The 22,057-nt window shown below is 41.4% G+C and overlaps 1 protein-coding gene and 1 pseudogene across 1 annotated transcript in view; one reads left to right on the top strand and one right to left on the bottom strand.

Annotated features, from left to right (window-relative positions):
* The window catches only part of LOC110344027 (uncharacterized), a 30,963-nt gene extending 9,852 nt beyond the window's left edge, over window positions 1-21,111 (bottom strand). The window contains exons 1-3 of the mRNA XM_087198010.1: window positions 19,892-21,111; window positions 19,385-19,512; window positions 15,776-16,732 (exon numbers count right to left, since the gene is read on the bottom strand). The gene's annotated coding sequence lies outside the window, so the exon portion shown is untranslated. The remainder of the gene's footprint in view (window positions 1-15,775; window positions 16,733-19,384; window positions 19,513-19,891) is intronic.
* On the top strand, window positions 6,111-8,754 carry LOC101704849 (death-associated protein kinase 2 pseudogene; annotated as a pseudogene).
* Window positions 21,112-22,057: the final 946 nt, after the last annotated feature.

Raw genomic sequence — 22,057 nt, 5'->3', positions numbered from 1 at the left:
AGGGAATATCTTTCCATTATTTGATGTCCTATTTGATCTCCATTTACAAAGTACTGTAGCCTGGGGTTTATCTCAGTGGTGCCACCACCTGCCTCACAAGCACAAGGTCCCGAGTTCGATCCCTGGTACTTAAAAAAAAAAAAGTACTGTAGTTTTCATTGCAGAGGTCTTTCACGTCCTTAGTTATGTTAATTCCTAAGTATTTCATTTTTCTTGCTGTTATTATGGAAGGTATAGTTTTCCTGATTTCCCTCTCAGTGAATTTATTATTGGTATACAGGAACATGATTTTTGAGTGTTGACTTCATATCCTGCTATGCTACCTATTTTGGTTATTAATTCCAGGAGTCTTTAGGTGGAGTTTTTGGGGTCTTTTTTGTAGATGATCATGTCATCTGCAAATAATGATAATTTAACTTCTTCCTTTCCTATCCATATCCCTGTTATTTCTCTTACCTAATTTGCTCTGACTAATGTTTTGAGAAGAATATTGAACAGGAGTGGTGATAGTGGACATTTTTGTTTTGTTTCTGATTTTGGAGGGAAAGCTTTCAGCTTCTCTTCACTTAATATGATGTGGGCCATTGGTTTGTCATAAGATGGCTTTTATCAGATTAAGATAAAGACCTTTTACACCTATTGTCTTCAGGGTTTTTATCATGAATGGTTGTTGGATCTTGCTAAATGCATTTTCTGCATTTATTGAAGTGATCGCATGATTTTTGGCCTGGCTTCTGATTATGTGGTGAGTTACATTTATTTTTTCATTAAGTTTATTGGTACATTTTAGATATACAATATAATGACATTTATCATTGGAAATTTTCACCTTTACATGATATATCTTGGTTCTTATTTTTTTCCCATTCCTCTGCCCTCCCTTCAAGCCCTCCATCCCTCCCTATTTACAGAGACTTTGCTTCCATTTTTTCCTTTTCTCATATTTTTTCTTTTCCCTTCTTTCCTTTCCCCTACCCCTCACACTGCCCCTTCCCCTTTGCCCCTTTTCTTCCTAGTTCACATTATTGATTATATATTTTGATTCATATTTACACTTTCAGTTTCTCACACCAGAGAAACTATTCAGTATTTACACATGTGTATTCTATTTATTTCACTTAAGAGTATGGCCTCAATGTGCATCCATTTAGCTATAAATATCTCTAATTTTGCATTTTTATGGCTGAGTAGTACTCCATTTTATTAAAAAAAAACCCCACACACATCTTCTTTATCCAGCCTCCAGTTGATGGGCAATTGAGCTGGTAATTCTCTTTTTTAGTTGGATCCTTTTCTGGTTTTGGAATCAGGGTAATGCTTGCTTCCAGAAATGATGTTGGGAGTACTGCTTTTCTTTTGGTTTCATTAAGGAGTTTGAAAAATATAAGGAATATTGATGTTAAATGTTCTCTAAAATTTTTGTAGAATTTGGCCTTGTAGAATCCCTCAGTACCTGGGCTTTTCTCAGTTGATTGATTTTTTAATTACCTCTTTAGTATCATTGATTGATATTGGATTATTCAGCATTTTTCTTCTTGGTTCTGTTTTGGTGGCTCATAATTATCTGACAGTCTATCCATTTCTTTTGAGTTTTCCATTTTATTAGAGGACAGGTTTTCAAAGTAGTTATCAATAATCTTATGGATTTGGGCAGAATCTGTTGTGATTTTATCTGCTTCATTTCTCATTGCATGTATTTGGGTCTTTTTTTATTTTGGTAAGGTTGATTTAAGGTTTGCTTATTTTGTTTAATCTTTCAGAAAACCAACTTCAGTTCATTGGTTCTTTGTATTGTTTTTTTTATTCTCAATTTCATTAGCTTCTGCTCTGATCTTCATGATTTCCTTCTTTGTACTATCTTTGGGTTTGGATTGTTTTTGTTTTTCTAGGGCTGTGAGGTGTATCAGTAGGTTATTTATTTGAGTTCATTCTGTTTTTCAAATATAGGAATTCCCTGCTATAAACTTTCTGCTTAGGGCTCTTTCATTGTATCCCATAGGTTTCAGTATGTCATACTGGTATTATAATTTGATTGTAGAATATGTCTAATTTCTTCCTTAATTTCTTCTATGACTCACTGATTAGTCAAGAGGTATTGTTTAATTTCCATGCATATGTATAGTTTCAGTGGCTTCTTTTGCCATTGATTTCTAGTTTCATTGCTCTATGATCTGATAATGTGCATGGGATAATTTTGATTCTTTTGCATTTACTTAAGCAAGTATGGGCTAATATGTGGTCTATTTTGGAGAAAGTCTCATGTGCTGGTGAGAAGAATGAGTACTTTGTTGTTGTTGCATGAAACAATCTGTAGATACCTATTAAGTCCATTTGTTCAAAGGTTTGGTTCAACTCTGATTTCCTTGTTGATTTTTTTATCTAGTTGATCTATTTATGACAGTGAGGTATTGAGATTCCCCATCACCATTATATTGATGTTCACCTGATTTTTCATGTCCATTAGTGTTTGTTTTATAAAGTTGCTCATGCTGGTGTTTGGTGTGTATATGTTTATAATTGTTATCTCTTCTTATTGTTCCCTTAACCAATATGTTGTGACCTCTTTTGTTTTTTCTGATCAGCCTTGGCTTGAAATCCACTTTGTCTTAAATTAGGCTAGCTCTTGCTTTTTTCTGGGTTTCTGTTGCATAGAATATTGTTTTCCATCCTTTGACTTTTAATCTGTGAATTTCTTTTTTTGAATTAAATGTACTTCTTATGTGTGGGAAATTGTAGAATTCAGCTATCTAGTTGTAAGAATTGATCACAAGAAGTTTGTTAACTGAGAAAATTAAGTTGTTTCTGGGAAATTTCACAAGTCTGTTCTTTAAAAGAATGCCAGAAAACTTTAAGAGACATTGTAAAAGTCTCACAGGAGAAAAACAGGTTTTCCTAGTTTTCTTATTTACCATTTCCTGGGATCAGAGAACTATGACCCAATGACTCTATGGGTGGTGAGAGAGATACGACTCACTATGCACATCTGTGATGTTTGTGGTGGGCCGGTGGCTTGATTTTGGCTGAAATTGTCCTGCTCTCTTGATACTATCTGATAAGAAGAGGGCTGCAGTGTGCTCTTTGATGTACAGGATTGGTGAATGGAAACAGGGGACTTGTGAATTCACCTGTAGCTTTTATGAGTCACTTAAAGTCACTGGTTATCATCAGAGGTTAAAATCAGAAAGATAATAGCCAGAATAACTAAGCTGCTTTCCTGCATGTATAAAAGCCTTGCTTCTTTCCTTTGTGATTGTCAAATAGTGCCAGAGGAATTAAACTGCTGTTCATCCCCCAGGCTATCTCCTTTTCTTTCTTTAAAAGTCAGTGCTTTCTGGGGTCTCAGGTCTCCCTCTAGAGAGACCACCGACACTTGTGTACTGCATATTGTTGGGTTTTGTTTCTTGATCGATTGTGCCAATCTGTGTCTTTTGATTGGGGAACTGAGACCATTCACATTAAGAATTATTATAGCGGGCTGGGGATTTAGCTCAGTGGCACTGCACCTGCCTCACAAGCACAAGGTCCTGAGTTTGATCCCCAGTACAAAAAAAGAAAAAGAATTATTATAGACAGTTATTGCCTTATTCCTGTCATTGTGTAATTTTCCTGTTGCTGATTTCTTTTTTTTCTTTTTCTTAACTACTCATCCTGCCAGGTGTATTGATTCTTTTTGAATTATTCATATTATTGGTTTCATTGTCTCTTTCTAGGCAATCCTTGAGAATTTTTTGCAATGCTTGTTTTGTGGTCATGAATTTCTCAAGGTTCTCCTTGTCATGGAAATACCTTATTTCTCCATCAGTTTTGAAGGAAAGTTTTGCAGAATATATAATTCAGGGTTGGAATTTGTTATCCGCTAGGCCTTCGAACACTTCATTTCAAGCATTCCTGGCCTCTAAGGTTTGTATTGAGAAGTCTGCTGTAACACTAGTGAGTTTACCTGTATATGTGATTCATAGCTTTACTCTAAAAGCTTTTAAGATTTGTTCCTGTGATGGACTTCTGGTAGTTTGAGTATAATGTGATGCAGAGATGTTCTCTTTTGGTTATGGCCATTTGAGGTTGTATAGGCCTGAGTTGTTTGTATGTTTATTCCTCTCCCTATATTTGGGAAGTTTTCTGCCATTATTTCTGTGAAGATGTTTTTATACCATTTGTGCTGTCTTCTGATTTTTCACTTGTTTAAATTACTCTTCAATTAGTCTTTTTTCCCATCATCTAGCAGCTGTTGGATCAATTTTTCCTGTTTGCTTCTTGCTTTTAAGGTGTCTTTCAGTAGCTGGTCTTCAAAGGCATTGTTTTTCATTCTGAAATTCTGTCCTCACATTGGTTTCTTCTGCTGCCCATTCTTTCAATACAATTTTTAATCTTCTAGATTTCTGATTGAAACCTTTTCATGGACTCTGATTCTTTGCTAAACTGGTCAGTCATGTTTTGTATTATTTTGTTTAGCTCACTTTACTGGATCATTTTGGTTATTCCATTATCCATTTAGTTATATCTCCTGTGATCCTCTTGAGTACCTCTTTGATCTATTTTCTAACCTCCTCTGTTATCCTTTTGCATATTTCAGGTGTGTGGCTTATTCTATTTTCCCTCTTGATGCTCCCTGTATTTGTTTTGGAGGAGTTGGGAGGCATTTTTTTTTTGGCTTGTCTTCCCATGTTTCTATTCTTTTTTTGTGTTTGTGCTAAGATTTTGGAATGTGCATAGTGTAAAGATTTCATTGCTGGTATAGAGATATCTTTAGTTGCTTTTCTGTGATATACATGCTCCTTTGCCTCTGCCCCATGATCCAACCACTTTGGTTAGTTTTGGAAGGGAGGATGCAGTGCAATTGGCCTAACACTAAGTTCTCTGGAAATGTATCCTAGTGTTGTTAATGTCCCAAAGGTAATCTGGGTGTTGGCTTACAGAGAAAACCCATTAATAGCAACAATTATGCAACTCTGGTACTAACAAGTAAATCAGCTATAGTAGTATTATCTAAGATAAATTAGATATTAACATACCAAAAGAACCAACTATGTGCTGCCTTAACCCTAGAGAAGAAATCCATAATTATAGTGTAAATATTAAAACAAGCCAGGTATTGATTTACAGCTAATATGTATAGTAATATTTCCATTCAGGAACACTTCTGTTTGCAAACAATTTGGTTCTCAAACAAAAGTGTATGACAAAATTTCACTTCTGTTTACAAACTCCACGTTGGGTAACAAACACTACCATGGCCATCTTCTCCCACAAACACAAATGCAGCTATCTTCCCCGAAATCATAAAACAAATTAAGTTCATGAACCGTGGTACCAATGTACCAAATGTGACAGCTGTATCTCTGCTAATGGTAGAAAAGAATTCAACAGTAATTTTATAAAGTTACCTATCTAAAGATTAATAAACCTTTATGGTTACACTATTAAAGATATAAAGGGTTGGGAAGAGGAGAATGCAAGAAAACTTTGAAACTTTAAGCTATATGATAGGAGGAAGAGGAGAGAGAAATGGGACAAAGGATTCGATTGTGGGGTAGAAAGATGTTCATGCAAAGAATTACACAAAGGTTACAAAAAAACCTGACAAGAAATAGGAGATAAAAGCAAAAGGGAGAGAAAGAAATTATATGTGAAATAAAAATAAGAAAGAATTGAAGGGAGAAAAATTAAAATAGAGAAAAGTAGAGAAAAAAGAAAAAAAGATATAAAAAAGAAGAAGAAAAGGAGAAAGGAAAAACCTTCCAAACCCCAATAAACTAGTGAAGAAGAGAGAGAAAAGGAAAAAGAAGAAAAAGAAACATACACAAAAAGAAGAAAAAAGAAATTTCTCTGTGATTTTGAGTGCATGGTTTTCTTCCAAATCAAGATATGGCCCTACTCAGGCTGGTAGATAAAGAAGCAGTCAGGAGCGGGGAGCCCGGAGGAACTGGCGTGAGGACTCTGTTCCACCTCGGTGGGGCCCTGTGACCCTCGCGGCCCGGGTGTGCGGTTCGTGGGCTTCACCAGGTCGCTGGTCCTGGCCACACCCATGGTCAGAGCCCGCCACGCTCCCAAGGGACCCGTGGGGCTGCATGGTGTCGTACTGAAGATTGATGCATGGGGGGCATCCAGAGGCGCTGGAGCAGTGGTGATGGTTTGGGAAACAGAGCTGAAGTGCACTGGGCTTTGGTGAGGTGTGAGTTTATCATGACGGTGTTCAGGCAGGAAAACGTGGATGATTACTACTACACCGGCGAGGAACTTGGCAGTGGACAGTTTGCAATGGTGAAGAAATGCCGTGAGAAAAGCACTGGTCTGCAGTATACCACCAAGTTTATCAAGAAGAGGGGGACCAACCCCAGCTGGCGGGGAGTGAGCTGGGAGGACATCGAGCATCCTGAAGGAAATCCAGCACCCCAACGTCATCACTCTGCTTGAGGTGTATGAGAGCAAGACAGAGGTCATTCTGATCCTGGAGCTCGTTGCAGGTGGCGAACTGTTTGACTTCTTAGCTGAAAAGGAATCTCTGACTGAAGAAGAAGCAACTGAATTTCTGAAGCAAATTCTTAATGGTGTCTACTACCTGCACTCCCTTCAGGTTGCCCACTTTGACCTTAAACCTGAGAACATAATGCTTTTGGATAGAAATGTTCCCAAACCTCAGATCAAAATAATCGACTTTGGCTTGGCCCATAAAATTGACTTTGGAAATGAATTGAAGAACATATTCAGAACAACAGAGTTTGTTGCTCCTGAGATAGTCCACTATGAACCTCTGGGTCTTGAGGCAGATATGTGGAGTATTGGGGTAATAATCTATATTCTCTTAAGCGGGGCCTCCCCATTTCTTGGGGACACTAAGCAAGAAATGTTAGCAAATATGTCTACAGTCAACTATGAATTTGGGGAAGAATACTTCAGTAATACCAGTGCCCTAGCCAAAGATTTCATCAGAAGACTTCTGGTCAATGATCCAAAGAAGAGGATGACAATTCAAGATAGTCTGCAGCATCCCTGGATCAAGCCTAAAGATACACAATAAGCACTTAGTAGAAAAGCATCAGCAGTAAATATGGAGAAATTCAAAAAGTTTGCAGCCCAGAAAAAATGGAAACAATCTGTTCACTTGATATCACTCTGGCAAAGGTTGTCCAGATCATTCTTGTCCAGAAGTAACATGAGTGTTGCCAGAAGTGATGATACTCTGGATAAGGAAGACTCCTTTGTGATGAAAGCCATCATCCATGCTATCAACAATGACAGTGTCAGGCTTGCAGCACCTTCTGAGCTCATTGTCTAACTATGATGTAAACCAACCCAACAAGCATGGGACACCTCCATTACTCATTCCTGCTCCTGTGGGAATATTTAAATACTATAGCTGTTCCTAAAAAGAGGCTCAAGAATTGATGTCCAGGATAAGGGTGGATCTAATGCTGTGTACTGGGCCTCTCGACATGGCCACGTGGATAGTTTGAAATTTCTCAATGAGAACAAGTACTCTTTGGATGTTAAAGACAAGTCTGGAGAGACGGCCCTTCACATGGCAGCTTGCTATGGCCATGTTGACATGGTTCTGCTCCTGTGCAGCTTCAGATCTAATCCCAACTTCCAGGACAAGGAAGAAGAAACTCCCCTGCGCTGTGCTGCCTGGCATGGCTATTACTCTGTGGCCAAAGCCCTTTGTGAAGCTGGCTGTAATGTGAACAACAAGAACTGGGAAGGAGAGACGCCACTCCTGACAGCCTCTGCCAGGGGCTACCGTGACATTGTGGAGTGTCTGGCTGAGCATGGAGTGCCTCCCAAGGATGAGCACATTGCCCTTCATCTTGCTGTACGGCGGTGTCAGATGGAGGTCATCAAGACTCTATTTGGTTGACTTCCAAGACATGCATGGCAACTCCCCCCTTCACATGGCCTGCAAAGATAGCAATGTGTGTATTGTGGTGGCCCTCTGTGAAGCAAATTGTACTTTGGACATCTCAAACAAGCAACAAGAAAAGTAACCAAGACAGATTTTAATACTGAGAGGGAAGTCTGTTGCTGTGACTGTACCTGACCATGTGGTTTAGGAGACTGGATTATAGGAAGGGGAAAAGTTTAGAAAGGTTCAGAGATGCTGGCTGAAAAAGAGCTGGAACACCTTTAGCTGTATTTGATGGGAGATTTTGATCAGAGCCCAGACAACCAGAAGGCTGATAAAAATCCTGCCAGTAGAGACCAGGCTCAGGAGGTTTCTGCTGGGAAGGAGGATTGCATTCGCTACTAGACTCCAGGCAATGTGTGTTATACCTTGGCAGAAAGTTTGCCTGCATTTTGCTCATGTCCAGAGACTTTGCTTGAGACTAAGATTAAGGGCAGTGAACCAATTCATCTGGCAGAAGAATTTTCAAGGTAGTCTAATGTTGAGGCAGTGGCACAGTTGCTGTTGGGAGCTTTTAGCCAGATTTATGTTGAGAATCAAGACCAAATTGCCCAGCAGAATGATTTAAAATATTTTGAGTTTGGCCAGGAAGGAAGGAAAGCTGTGGACTGCAAAGACAGAGCAGAGGAGATCTTGATTGCTGAAAAAAAAAATTAATATAAAAAAGATGTCCTGAAGGTATCACAAGAAGTAACAAGACTGCACCCTTTACAGCCTCAAAGTTACAAAAGTGCAGCAGACCCTCAAGTTACAGACTGGCCTGACAAACAATTTAGGTTATCTCTGAAATTTTAATAATTTACAACCAAAGTCTTGAGTTACGACCCAAATGCCAGGCACTTGCGCTTCCAAATGGTCTCAGATACAGATTTAACCCTTAAAGAGTTCTGGAAGGAACATTACAACATCCTTTCCTGTGTGGGGTTAATTGAGAAATCCTGGGCCAGTGTCTGTCTAAGGACACTGAGATCTGCCTGTGTACAGGAGAAAGACTTTGAAGGCTGTATAGAGGAGCCCGAGCCTTTAATTGACCAACTTGAGTTACAACCAGCCCTCTCAAACAAATTGAATTCGTAAGTCAAGGGTCCACTGTAAAAGACTTCTCTTTAAAAAAGCCCGAGAGCACCATATTCCAAAACGGCGGCAGCCTAGAGAAGTTGTTCCTCAAGATTTACTTCATAGGCACTCAACCTCTACAGTCAAGAGAAAAAAAAGCCCCACTACTACTCTAGCTGGCAAGAAACCTTGGTGTCATCCTCATGGTGCTGGATTTAGGTGCGTGCAAAATGCAAGAGTTGTGAGGTCCGGATGGCTTCCACCCAGATTTCACAAAAAGGCCTGAGATGCCAGGGAGTGTGCCCCTGAGAGGACAGTGTATAAAGCTGTGTGTGAAGCCAAAGGTGCAGTAGAGACCTCAGAAGTTTAAAAAAGCTAAGAACATGGATCATCTAAAGAAAACTACAAAGAGAGAATAGAGCCAGCCCCAGAGAGAAGCTATGGAAATTACAACCACTAGAAGTGCCAGAGGGACAGAACCACCCAAGCCCTTTAGGGTTCACAACTTGCCACAGATTGCTGGAGATTCTAAAAGTAAAACTGTGAGATTTAGTGTTTGCCCTGTTAGATTTTAGACTTGCTTTGGTCCCATTCCTTTGTATTCCCCTGTTGCAACTTTTAAAATGGAAATGTCTGTCTTTTGCTATTAAATGTTAGAAGTGTTTAACTTTCTTTTCATTTATACAGGGGCTTGCAGCTAAGAGTTTGCCTTAAATCTCAGAAGAGACTTTAGATTTAGACTTTTCAGCAATACTAAAAGTGTTAAGACTTTGACAACTCTTAGGTAGACTACATGCCTTTTGACTAAAGGGATGTGCATGAGTCTTTGGGGGCCCAGGGGTTGAATGTTATTGCTTGTGTCTAGATGTACCCCAAAGCCTCATTCAGTTGTAGGTAGAGCTTTTTCAGAGGTGGCTGAATCTGAAGTGTGTGACTGATTCATGACACAATGCTAGGCTCAAGGGCATTAGGATGAAGGGTGTGAGTGCTACCCACCCTAAGTAGTCTAGATAAGATAAAAGAGGTAGAAAGATGCCTTTAAATTCCCTCTTTGTTTTTGCTGTCTTCCACTGCCATGAACTGTTGCCCCTCTGTCTTGTACCACCTGCTTTAGAGCTGGGTGATAATGACTAAAACCTCTACAAACTTTGAGCTAAATAAACCTTTCCTTCTTTTTTTTTTAAAAGAAGCAGTCAGATCCACATCTGTGCTGGATATAGGCACCAGCAGACAGTAGAAGTAGGGAACGGTGCCAATGCTGTGTCTTTCAAATCCAGAGAAACAGCTGGGCCTGGCCTCTGGCCGCAGGCACGGTGCCTATATCATTTGGCTCAAACACCTCATGGGGTCTCTTTTTGGTCTACTGCTTGACCATGGCTCCCTGACCATGGTTGTCTCTCAGTCTCTGTGAGAGGGTTAACTCTGGGAGCCCTGAACTAAAGATTCTCATGGCTGTTCTGAGTCCCAGGTTCAAATAATCAACTCTTCCTCAGAATGGCATTCAATCCAGCACTCTTTTCAGGGGTACGGTGGGTGCTTGGACTGGAGTCAGTCACCAACTGTTGCCTATCGAAAGACACATCAGAGCAGAATTCTGAGCTTTCTCTGCAGATCCCAGCAACCTCCAATGTGTTTCTCCCTGAGGATCCTCAGAGTCCCAGCTTTTGTTTTGTCTCAGATTTGTTCTCCCTTTCCTGTGAGTCAGGAGACAGGAGGTGGGGAGCAAGTGCAGACTGTCTCTTCCTTTTACCAAGTTGTATCTGTCTCTTAAATTTCTTTGTAGCTTTTAATTTTCCTGGCAGTTCCTTCCTGGTTCGTGGTAGTCTACTTCTCCTTTTTTCTTCTCCAAGTTATAATTTTCCAGTATCTGGATTCTGAATCTTGGCGAGGCTGAACTGTTGCTGTGAAAAACTGTGGCCCTGTTTTTTTTCTGTCAAAGGATATAAACAGGAGCACCTCCATCTTAAACACTAGTTCACCCTAGGCTGCCCTCCCCCACCTCTTACACTGGGTTGCAGTTGTTACAGTTACAGGAAACATCTACACTGCTTGGATTCCAGGGATACAGCCAAGGACTTTCAGTTCCTCATGCCCTCAACCCCCTTTACTCCCTTTTAGCAACCCTGCCCAGCAACCCTCAGGCCATCTCCTCACACCTAAACCAGTCAATCAAGATACAGAGCTGCTCAATGCTATACCCAAGTGTTACAGCTTGGTGTCTCATCTAAGTGCCACAGCTCAGAGGCATGGCTGAGTGTTACAGCTCAGTGTTGCAGCCAAGTGCCACATCTCTGAAGGCATAGCTGAGCTTTACAGCTCAGTGTGGTGGCTCTGGGTTGCAGCCCTTGTAATTTGAAGACTTGAGAATCTAATGGTCAGTTGAAGAGGTGGAGAAAAAAACTTTATTATGCTGACAAGCACTGGTGGGCTCAGAGGAGTCTAATTACCCTACCAGAAATGAGAGCCTTGGCTGGGGATTTAGCTCAGTGGGCCCTGTGCCTGCCTTGCAAGCGCAAGGTCATGAGTTTGATCCCCGTACTGGAAAAAAAAAAGAAAGAAAAAGAAAGGTAGAGCCTCCTTATAGGGATCTATAGGGTAGGTGAGCATGTTCAATGAAGCAGAGGGGGTGGGTGGAGTTACAGAACATTCTTGAAACACATATCTTGAGAGCATGTTCACTGAAGCAGAGGGTGGAGTGAGAGGAAATATCTGTTTCCGATTTTTTTTTTTGGTACCGGGGATCAAACTTGGGTATCCTATCTCTCATCCACTGGCAGGAGCTGCTCTTCAGGCACATTCTTCTCATGGTAGATAGCAGGAGTACAAGAGGGCAAGCCAAGCCGAACAGCACATTGAAAAGTTTTGTTTGTATCATGTCTGATCACATTTCATTGACTAAAAGCAAGTCATGTGGCCAAGCACACCCAGTAACAATAGGACAGAGATGACCCCCCCCCCCCCCAAAGTCTTCTTTCTATGTAGCTCAGACTGCCTTCAAAATTGCAGTGATCCTTATACAGCAACCTACAGAGTGCTGGACTTAGAGGTGTGCACCACCACACCCAGCTCTATCTATTCTTGTAGTGGCTCTTCAGAGTGGCATTGCAAACGGTACAGGTGTGTGACTCTTTACAGGGAGGGTGTAAAGCATTGGGAGCAATAATCCAGTTTTACCAGAATAGGGTAAAACAAATTATTTCCCTCATCTGTGGGGGAATTTTGTAGGGATCCTTCTTCATGCCTTTGTGGCCTAGAGCACCATGCTACTGCTATTTTCTTCTTCTCATTTTCACTATTTTTAAAAATACTGAGAACAAGCCAGGAATGGTAACACATTCCTTTAATCCCAGCACTCAGGAGGCTGAAGCAGTAGGTTTGCTGTAAGTTTGAGGCCAGCTTGTGCTATATAGTGAGTTCAAGGCCAGCCTGAACTATATAGCAAGACACTAACTATCTCAAAAGGAAAAAAGAAGGAAAAAAAAAACCAATGACAACAAAAAACAAAATAATGTACATACAGCCCAAATTTAAGAGATTTTTCTTACTCAAATGAATCCCCTACATTTTCCAGGCATGGTGATATACATCTGTAATCCCCAGCTACTTAGGAGGCAGAGGTAAAAGGACTGCAAATTCAAAGCCAACCTGGGCAACTTAGTGACACCCTCTCTTAAAATTAAAACATCCAATGGTATAGCTCAGTGGGAGAGCACTTGACTAGCATGTGTGAGCCCCTGTATTCATATCCCTTTTTTTCTATTCCTGTAGCATCAAAAAAAATTTTTTTTTTTTTTTGGTTACCAGGGGGATTGAACTTGGCTCCTTGTGCTTGCAAGGTAGGCAGTGGAACCACTGAGCTAAATCCCCGGCCCTAGCATCAAATTTTTGACAGCCTCAGATACCTATAAATGTAGTAGATTCTGTTCAAAAATCCTGTCCCACACACTAAGATTTTACTTACTGTCTTAGTTACTTTTCTTGTTGCTGAGACAAGATACCCAACACCCAAAGTTAAAGTAGGAAAGGTTTATTTTGCTCACAGTTTGTAGAGGTTTCAGTCATAATCGGCTGGCTTCAAGGCAGAGTGGCATGGCAGAGAGGCATCACAGATAAGAAACAGATCATAGTGGGCAGAAGGCAGGAAGGCAGCAAATCAGAAAAACAGCCATGAAGCAAGCAGCAAAAGGTAAGTGACAAGTGACAAGCAATGACCCTCTTTCTGTCCCTTGTATTCCATCCAGGCTACTGGCTCTTAGGGTGGGGCACCCTTAGGCTATACCTACAGTAGGGCAACCCTTAATCCCACCCAGAACTATGCCAAACCAATCAGTGGACTAATTCAGTAATCACACAACCTTGATCCCAGCATCACACACTCTAGATCCAGCCACCTCTGAAAAGCTCCACTTATAACCACCTGAGGTTTTGGAGGGACATCTAGACACAAAGCATAACATTTACATTATAAAGGAGTAAATCTTAAGTTAAATGGTGAATGTTTAAATTTTAAAAAACTTACTACAGTAAAAGACCTATTTCTAAGAACAATGGAATAAGTGTGTTGAAAGCAACAGGGAGTATTTTTTTTTTGGTACTGGGGATCAAACTCAGGACCTTGTGCTTGCGAGGCAGGTACTGGAACCACTGAGCTAAATCCCTGGCCCAAAAGGGAGTATTTTGAGGGAGATAACTGCAGTCTGTCTTTTACTGTAGTACATTTTTCAATTTAAACATTTACTTGATTTTTTTGATCATCTCTTGTTGGCCAAATCTTTATGGCATGTTCTATCAAATAAAAATATTACAGTGTGTCCTCATCTAACTTTTTCACTTGATCTGGTCTCATGTGACTTCTGGCTCTTCCCCAATGTCAAAATGATCATGAAAAGTAAACATTTTTAATTGATTCAGGACACTGAAGAAGGCACCACAGTAGAACTAAAGACATTCATGAAAAAGAACTTCCAGAACTGCCTCCAAAAGTGGCAGGAAGGATGAGACAACTGTGTTTGAAGGGGAGTAGAGTATTGTGGTAGTGGGGTTAATGGTAATGTGTCTTTTACTGGAATACGTTTTTTTTTTTTTTAAAAAAAACTAAACATTCACTGTATTTTTCAATCACACTGTGTATGGACACAGTCCTAACTAAACACAGTAGCTGTATTAACTAGGAGTTGCATTTTGATGTGTATACCAGTGCCCTGAAAAAAAGAAGGTGGCTTTAACATATAAGCATCTATCCTCTTATGGAGTAAAATCTTCAGGTAAACAGACCAGGGATAATTCAACACTTCTTCAGAGTCCTCAGCATCCAAGATTCTTCTATTTTTCTGTTTCCACCATCAAATTCTCATGGTTAATATGTCTGCTGCAGCTTCCTCAATCATATGTGTTTGTGTGTTATTTTTCTCTCTCATTACTCTATGTGTATTCTTTCTTCTGTGAGGGATTTGGTTGGAGAGGCTGACTTTCATGGGTCAAGGAGGATTCCTTTGATCAAGGGTATTAGTAACTCTCTTAATTACTTTCAGTTTTTGGGTTTTTTTTTGTTTTGTTTTTTGGTACCAGGGATTGAACTCGGGTCCTTCCGCTTGTGAGGCAGGTGGTGGAACCACTGAGCTAAATCCCCAGCCCCTCTTAGTTACTTTCTTGTCACTGAGACACAATACTCAACATCCAGAACTCGGAGAAAAGGTCCATTTTGGCTCACAATTTGTAAAGGTTTCAGTCCATAATTGACTGGCTCCAAAGAAGGGCATCATGACAGAGGGGCATGGCAGAAAGGCATCATGGCAGAGAATTGCTCCATGGCAGTGGGAAGCAGAGAGCTATCAAGAGAGGAGGGAGGGAGGTAGAGCCTTCTAGGTCAGGTCTCCAGTGATTCACCTCCTGCAATCAGGCTTCACCTCCTAACATCACATGTAGCTATAAACTCATCAGTGGACTAATCCACAAGGTCAAACATTTTGGATTAGATCAGCAAACTTTCTTCAGTTTTCCAACAGAACATTCCCCATGTAGCTGCTGATCTAATCATGAGGAAACATAGAACAATCTGAACCCACACCTCACTCTAGAGTGAAGTTTATCTGAACTCAGGAAGTCTGTCAGGGTCATGGGTGATCTGAAGGACCATCAGTGAAAAATATATGCTTGTTTTTGTAAGGCGTTGAGTTTGGTGGTTTATTTAATAAAACAAAAATGACTGATACATCCACCAGACTGATAAATGCAGGAGAAGGGGTTCAGAATACTGTTTTATACTCTTCTTTTTGAAATGACAAGAAGTACTCATAGTCTACTACTCATAGTCATGTGAAAAAGGAAGGTATTACCTAACATTCAAAAAAAGCCCAGGAGTAGATGTGGTTTCTTATTCTTTGGGGAAAAGATAATATTACAAGGCTTTACATTTCTGTCCATCCATCTATTGCCAATTTCTCTTTGATTATTGACATCATTTTTTTTTTTTTGCTATGGCAGACAGCTTCTTCCATACCACTGGGAGAGAGGCTTTTCACTTAGTCCTGGCCAATCAAGGTGCTTCATGGAATTGGCATGCACAGAATTGGTTCAGAGATAGTCAGGTAATCAAATAAATCAATTTTTCCTGGAATTTTCATGCCAGGATCCTCAGGTTAAGTCCTCACTGTTATACTCTTAGGTTCTGATAAGTTCCTGATGTTGGGAATAGAGATGGCAGAGAGAAGGTGAGGCTTAAATCCCCCCAAAAGGGATGTGTCTCACTTTCCTCATCACTGGGACAAAATATGTACTCAAACCCACAAGCTAAAAAAGGAGAGGTTTACTTTGGCTCACATTTTTAGTTCATAATTGGCCAGCTCCAAGTAGGAAGGTACACTGGAAGGGCCTTGATGGAGGATGTCATGGTGGCCCTGAAACAGAGACAGAAAGCAGGAGCCAGGAGGGAGATACGCCCTTCCAGGTCACACCCTCAGTGGCCTGCCTCTAACTAGGCCCCACCTTCTAACCACAAGTTAGCTATTAGTTTCCCTGTGATCCAATCCTCTTCCACACTTGATCTTAGCCAAAAGGCTGAGAGGTGATTCCAGTCCTCTTCCAAAAGCCCTACCTGAGCACATGAGGCTCTTGGGGACGTCTAGATATAAACCATCTCAGGAAGCTAGCCCAAGAACACATGAACACAAAAGATATGTAGTCTAAGATTGGGGAGGGTCTGGGCTTCCTCAACCAGAATGTCTGAAGTTTTTGTTTTTCTGGCTCTGGAGATTTAACCCAGGGCTTTGCACATGTTAGACAAGTGCTTTACACTGAGCTACATTTCCAACCCCCAGAATTTCTTAATTTTTAAAACCTTAAAAAATCATTGATTTGTTATTTATTCATTTAAAAGTCTTTTGTTGTTGAATGACAGCTGTCATGTATTGATGCTTCTATTATGTAATCAAGCACTTTAATATCCTCATTCACTCTTGCAACATAGAAATCATTCCTATTTAATATATAAAATCTCCAAGCTCAGGGAAAATAAAGAACTTAGACAAGATCACAAAGAACAAAAGTAGCTCTTCTGTGATTCAAGCTCAAGTCTATCTGCAAAGCTCATTCCCAAAATTTTGCCTGATAGATTGGTATGGCCATACTCTTCATCCCACCTTCTGTGGCAAATCTCCTTCCAGATGCTGAGATCCTTGTGGTGGTGGGCGACTTCTCAGTGTGGCCCCTGTGGTAGCAACCTGAGCTCTACAGCAGTCCCTCCTCATCCATGGTTTGACTTCTGTAGTCAGTTGTGGTCTGAAAATATTAAATGAAACATTGCCAAAATGCACAGTTTAAATTGTGTGCTGTCCTGAGTAGTATAATAAAACCTCATGCTGTCCCCTCTTGGATGTGACTCATACCTTTATCAAGCATATGCATGCTATATATATTCTGTGCCCATTAGTTACCTAGTAGCCATCTTGATTATCAGATCAACTGTCTTGGTATCAGTGCTTGTGTTCAAGTAACCCTTAATAATGTTCCTGAAGTGTCAGAGGAGTGATGCTAGCAATTCAGATATGCCAAAGAGAAGTAGTAATATGCTTCCTTTAAAAGTGCTTTGAGAGAACACAATCACACCTTTTTTAATAGTATATGGTTACAATGTTTTATTATTATTATTACTCTCTTACTGTGATTAATTTATAAATTAAACTTTATGATAGTTACATATATATATATATATAGTAGCAAAAAAAAATATGCACAGGATTTGCTACTATACCCAGTTTCAGGCATCCACTAGGAGTCTTGGAATGTATCCAGCAGGGACAACTGTACAGTACTTCCAAATGAGGTCACATTGATTAGCACAGGGGTTAGGATTTTTTGTGGTGGTAGTGGGGCACAGTTCAATTCACTAAGACAGAGTATTTGGGGCTCCACAAGTAACAATCTTAGGCTACTCAACATTATTTCTCCTAGGTATAGAGCCTTGTGATAATCTGATAATCTGATAATTTCCCTAGAAAGACTTTATAAGGCTATCTTTACAGAGACATAAAAAAGAAAACTTCTGCAATCTACACTTATGCTCATTCCTGGCTTAGCAAGATCACTTATTAAAAATCATAAAACATAAGAAAAAGCTGAGGACTGATGGTCAGTCTTCCAAGGGTGGAGCAGTATCCAAGGCAAGGTGTGGCCAAGCAGGGAAGATGGGGGTGATGGTAGTGGTGGTGTCATTGTCTCTGCTTGGAGGGGGCAAAGGGCCCCCCAAAGGCACTTCTGCTGCACTGAGCTTATATAATAGCTCCTTCAGGCAAGCATGAGTCTTAGTTATCTTTACAGTTTAGGGTCTAGCACAAGGCTTCCCTTACTTCTCAGTTTCCTAACAGCTACTCCATGTCCTATAAAAAGGGATCACAGAAATAAATAAGGGAAGAAACATTCCTACTCTCTCTACTACAGTGCTGCCAAAAACAGTACCATCTGGCACTGACCCAGACCCCAAAGGCACAGCTCTGCATAAGTAAGTTGCCTTGGCTTATCCTCAACTCCAAATAGTTATAATTTAATTCTAGGCACCTTCAGTCATCTGCCTACTCATACCACCCCCTCACAACTTCCCAGCTTGGCTCTGGTCAAGACAGCCACTCCTGGGGCCTTCTCTTTCCTTTTCTCTGGCTCTCATGGGACACTAACCTTCTGCTAAGCCTCACTTTTTTGGGGGGGTGGGGGGATCGAACTTGGGTCCTTGTGCTTGCACAGCAGGCAGCTAAACCACTGAGCTAAATCCCAGGCCCTCAGCCTTACTTTACTGACAAAGAAACTGAGGCTTATAGAGGTGACAAAACTTGCCCATATCTATTAAACTTAGGCAGTGGCTGAGCCAAAGGCTCCTGCCCTGCCATCCAGTGACTCTTCTATGTTCCTTCCTGGCCTCTAGGCTTCTAGATCTTGGAACTACTCTGAGGTGAGAGGATACTCTTGGATGACCTGCATTTACTGGTATGGTTGATTTCCACACTACTGGAGCACTGTCAAGGTATGGTCCAGGATAGGACTTGTCCAGGTGGCTGGAGGGAGGTACCGAGGTGAGCATGTGTTAGAAGACATTATGGTTTGTGTTCAGATGTCCCCCCAAAGCCTCATGTGGATGAGGTGGGACTTTCTTTTACAAAGGTAGCTAAATCTGGAATGTGTGATGCTAGGATTAAGGGCATATGATTACTAACCTACTACAAGTGATTAGTTTGGCACCACCCTAATCCCGGTAGTCTGAATAAGATAAAAGGAGCAAAAAGATGCTGTTAAACCCTCTTGTTACCTTCCTGCCTTGTGTGCACCATGTTGTTCCTCCTCTGTGATGCCTGTTTGCCATCCCTGCCTTGCAGCCAGCTGATTATGGACTGAAACCTCTATGAACTATAAGCCAAATAAACCCCTTCCACTTTAATTTTTGGTGCTGGGTATTTTGTCTCAGCAAAGAGAGAAAAGTAACTAACACAGAAGACCTCCAGAAATCCAGCAAGCTGTTGTTTGGTTAGCATTATGCTAAGCACTTGACCTGTTTGGTTGGCTCTGAGAGGTGCAGATTCTACTCATTTTCCAGATGGAGGAACTGAGGCTCCTGGAGAAATGATTAATTACCTGAGAGTGGGATTTACCAGTCAGTCACAAAGCCAAATTGGAGGTAAGACATACCTGAGGAGCTGTGGGCCCCTCACAGAGAGGATGAAGAAGCCTCCTGCTACCCTGTCCCAACTGCTGGGCTGTACATGGGCTACTGTGGAAGCCATAGGACAGGCCCCAAGGCTGCTGCTGACTCACTCTTAGGACATCAGGCTGACATCACTTTCCAAGGAACAGGTATAGCTGCTTCTAGTGAGGAGGGGGGATACCTCACCAATCTGGCCAAGCCCCAGAATCAATCTCCTGAGGTGCTTAAAAAGCAAAACTCACCTGGGCCCTACTCCAACGTAGTAGGTTTAATTGCTTTGGCAAGCCAGTCAAGATCTTTCAGTTCTGCCAAGTACAGGATTTCTTATCAGCAGCTAACATTAGGCCAGGACCATTGTCACTCTTACCACCTGACAGAGAGTAGAGATACAGAACTATGTGGTGGCTGGAGGTGATGAGAGGACAAGCAAGATCTTCCTGTCCAGAAAGCCCCAGGCTTGGATGCACTTACAAGCCCCAAGCCTTTATTTCCCCATGTAAGTAGTGGGCACAGCAAACCCAATCACACAAGGGAGTAGTCCCGCCCCTATATGCGGTCTGTCTTCTGTGATTTTATTTGCCTATGATCAACCATGGTGCAAAAATATTGCATGGGAAATACCAGGAATAAACAATTCATAAGTTGTAAATAATGTATATTATATTTCATCATTAGCTTTGTTAATCTTTTACCACAATAATTTATGAATTAAATTTTATCATAGATATATATACATAGGGGTGTCTTGCCTTCTTGTCCCTGGGACAAAATAACTGATGCTTGCAATGTAGGAGAGGAGACATTTATTTTGGTGCAAAGTTTCAGGAGTTTCCATCCATGGTTGGCAGACTCCAAGGTAGAAACGGGATGGCAGAGGGGCATGGTCGAGGAACAGGTGCTCAGCCCATGGCAGCCAGGAACAGAGAAAGGAAGATCTGGGGACAAGAATACACCCTTCCAGGTCACACTCCCAGCAATCCCCCTCCACCAGGCCCCACCTTCTAACAGCACATTCAGCTACTGAACTCATCAATGGATGAAACCACTGATGAGTATAGCACCTCATGAACCAGTCATCTTCCAAACAGATCTAAATCATAGGTAGGGATGGATAGGTAGACATAGATGATTTGGCATTATCCATAATTTTAGGCATCTGTGCAACATCTTGGAACATTTTCCCCAAGAATAAGGGAGATTACTGTCATAAGGTATAATCCCCACATAAAAGACTGGGGAGAACAGCAGAAGCAAAGAACCTAGATCAGCCTGGCTCCAGAAAGTTCTTAGTAATTGATAGTAATGGTGGCCCTGATGGGGCCTTGGATCTAAGCCCTTTTACTTCCATATAATGGTTCTTTCCCATCCTGCAAGAGAAGCAATATCAAGTAGCCATTATACAGCCTCAGCACAGTGTAATTGCAGTGTCACACTGGTCTGTCTTCATAAGGCCATTCTCTGATTCTGGCTAGTAGTAAGGTTCAGACACAGTTCCCAGGCTCCAGTCTGCTGGCCCTGCTGCCTCTCCCAAGCCAGAAGCTTGGGGTGGCAGTTCTCATCCACACTTTCCAGTGTTAATGAGTAAAATGAAAATTTGTGCACGGACTAAATATTTGACTCACACAGCTGTTGCAAGTGCTGACTGTCAGGAACAAACACAGTTTGAAAGCGGTGGGAGAAATAATTCCTGATAAAGTGCGAACCTTGGACACTCAATAGTCCATGACATGGGCTTCTCCCAGTCTGACTGCCCACCACTGCCTTCAGGGTAGGCAGGAGTCAGATCTGGACAGGAACATCTTGGGCTTCATTTAAGGGATTTTTCCTTTGCTTTAGTCCTTTTTATTCTTTTGGTGGGGCATGCTGGGGATGGAACCCTGGGCCTTGTACATGTTAAGAATGTACTTGACCACTGAGATATAATGCCTATTCTTTTCTTTTTCCTGTTTTTTTTTTTTTTTTTAAAAAGATGAGGCCCTGATCTCTTTTATTGTCCATGTGGGTCTTGAAATGCTGGACTTCAGTGATCTCATCTTCCCAAGTATCTGGGACTACAGGTACATGCCACTGTGCTCCTCTTTGATTTTGAAGCAGCGAATAAATAAGTAGAGGAAATGAACCATATATAGGTACATATGTGAATGGGTATGGCTCTCTACTCCTTCCCTTGGGTCTCAGATGTGCCTGTGAATTTAGTGATCTTGGCAACGCTGGTGGAATGGAGCCAGGTGGGGAGAGGACTGCAGGTTCCTTGCACCAGTGGCACCTAGGAAAATCAACTTCATTGAAAATGACTGGGCTGCCTGGGTGGGTTTTGGGCCTTGATTCTTTGCTTTGCTGGAGAGACCTCCTTGTTTACATCTGAGCTTCTGGGCTAGAACTTAAGGCATCACAATTCTAAACAGCTGTTTATTTACTCAGATTGCCTTTTACATATCTATTACCTGCTTTTCCCCATTGCCTAAGATCAAATTCCAAGCCTCTCCACACTCAGTCTTGTTTTATGGAGGGTATGCCATACGCTGGCCACACTATGCAGCTCCCTGGTGTTGCCATCTCTTGAGCTTGAGGCTTCAGATCCAGCCTGCATTTGAAAGTCAGTTCTCAGTTTATGTATTAGTGGAATGACCTTGGGCAAGTTATTCTCAGGCATTACTGTTCTTCTAGGTGCAAGGCAGGACTATGTCTAAGACCAGGGAATGTGCTTTGGCAGAAAGAAGCCTGTGAGCTGCCCAACCTGAGACAGCTTCTCCCGAATTTCTTGGAGCCTCAGCATCTTCCCTGGCAAAATAGGCAAACTACCTATATTGTGGGACTGGAGAAGTGCTAGAAGGGACATTTCCGGCCAGGAGCATCTTGTTAATTATTTTTCTTCTTTCATCCTTTGACACAGCATCTTGCAAAATTACCCAGGC

The sequence above is a fragment of the Heterocephalus glaber genome, unplaced genomic scaffold, assembly GCF_053883595.1.
Source record: "Heterocephalus glaber isolate CG9 unplaced genomic scaffold, H.glaber_assembly_v1.0 deba00000347, whole genome shotgun sequence".
Lineage (NCBI taxonomy): Eukaryota > Metazoa > Chordata > Mammalia > Rodentia > Bathyergidae > Heterocephalus > Heterocephalus glaber.
The sequence above is the reverse complement of the archived record's forward strand: the minus strand, read 5'-3'. Positions and strand labels throughout refer to the sequence as shown.